Genomic DNA, 2093 nt, shown 5'->3' on the forward strand with positions numbered 1-2093 from the left:
CATGAAATTTCAATCATAGAGAAATATATAACTCATTATTTCTATATTTCACATATATTTAAGCATTATTTTTGAATAAACATTGTGAATTGACATTGCTTTAATTTTTTAGGTTTTACAAGAACTTTTCAAAAAATATTAATCTATAGATGTAGAATATAAATGTAGAAAATACATTTAAAGTCAAGCTTATGTTCTATTTAGCACATTTTAACAGAACTCAGCTCATTTGGAAATGATCAGCTAAAATTTACATTATCTTTTAAGTTCAAATAGAGAAAAAGAAAAAAATTTAATAGTGTTGTTAACATAGCTGTTACTCAAATGGAACAATAAGTTAGAGGCTGCCTAGGTTGATCTATGTTATAATTTTAAGTATTATCTGTATTACTAAATTGGATCAACCTTTTAACTCATTTATATTTTTATTATGTTTTTTTTTTCTTTTCTGTAGCTTTTTTAAAAAAAATCATTATTTCCACTTCTGGAGTTGTTTTCCTATGTGTATTTCATAAGACTCAAATCTGAAATGAGGAATCAGTCAAGAGAGATGGAGTACATTCTCCTAGGATTGACGGATGACCCACAATTGCTAATTGTGATTTTTATATTTCTCTTTATAAACTATGTATTGAGTATGATGGGAAACTTAACCCTCATTCTTCTTACATTGCTAGATCCCCACCTCAAGACTCCCATGTATTTTTTTCCTCCGAAATTTCTCATTCATGGAAGCTTCATTGACAACAGTCTGTATTCCCAGATACCTGATAAGCATCGTGACTAAAAACAAAATAATTACCTATGATGGTTGTGCATCTCAGTTACTCTTTTTCTTCTTACTAGAAATTACAGAATTTTACCTTCTGGCTACCATGTCTCTTGACTGGTATGTAACAATCTGCAAACCTCTCCATTACCCCATCATTATGAACAACAAAGTGTGTTACCAACTTCTATTCAGTTCATGGACAGTTGGCTTTCTGCTTTCATTTGCACCACTGACTGTGGGACTAACACTGGATTTCTGTGCTTCCAGAGTAATTGATCATTTAATGTGTGACATTTCCCCTGTACTGCAGTTTTCCTGCACTGATGCTCATTTCTTGGAATTGCTTACATTTGTCTTAGCTATTGTAACACTCATGGTCACTTTGCTTTTAGTGACTCTTTCTTACACATATATTATCAAGACCATTCTAAAAATCCCCTCTGCTCAGAAAAGAACAAAGGCTTTTTCTACTTGTTCTTCTCATATGATTATAGTCTCCATTACTTATGGTAGCTGTATCTTTAATTACATAAAGCCAACAGCAAAGGAAAGGGTGACTTTATCCAAAGGTGTAACTGTTATTTACACCTTGGTTGCCCCTTTATTAAACCCTTTCATTTATGCTCTCAGAAATCAGGAAGTGAAATAAGCCTTCAAGGACACACTCCAAAAACTTTTCTCTTTTTTCAAAAAATGAAGAGGAAATTTAATTTTAAAAAATCTTAGATAAAAAGTAAATAAAATTTTTGACTTACAAAAATTTACTTAATCTGTCCTTCAATTAGTTCACTTTATAATATTTTTTCACCTCGCAATATTTTAACCAAACTTTTCAGTGAAGTGCATCTTTTCCTTTCTACTTCTCTTTATTATCATAATTCAATTCAGAGATCAAAGTGAGTCATTAGGTTATCAACACAAATATGAAATTTCTTTTATTTTCCAGAACATGGTACTGACCTCCCGAAAAATAATTTTTTCGAATTGATATATATCATAAGATTTTAATAGAATTTTACAGACATCAATATAACAACATGGACTACCACTGGGACTCTAGGAAGCACTTCAAATATAAGTCTATTGCTTTCAATAAGGAAGGAAAAAGACAGGCTTCAAGTTATAAAAAAAATATATTCTTTTTAAAATTAATTTTTTTTAAATATATGACCTTTTATTCTTAATTTTTAATTTTTAATTTTTTATAAACATATATTTTTATCCCCAGGGGTACAGGTCTGTGAATCACCAGGTTTACACACTTCACAGCACTCACCAAATCACATACCCTCCCCAATGTCCATAATCCCATCCCCTTCTC

General features: G+C 30.6%; 1 pseudogene across 1 annotated transcript; it reads left to right on the forward strand.

Annotated features, from left to right (window-relative positions):
* The first annotated feature begins 529 nt into the window (after positions 1–529).
* LOC309869886 (olfactory receptor 6C6-like) lies at positions 530–1469 on the forward strand (annotated as a pseudogene). Its single transcript has one exon. The product of its transcript is annotated as an olfactory receptor 6C6-like (transcript).
* Positions 1470–2093: the final 624 nt, after the last annotated feature.

Source organism: Mustela nivalis, assembly GCF_964662115.1.
Source record: "Mustela nivalis genome assembly, chromosome: 7".
NCBI lineage: Eukaryota > Metazoa > Chordata > Mammalia > Carnivora > Mustelidae > Mustela > Mustela nivalis.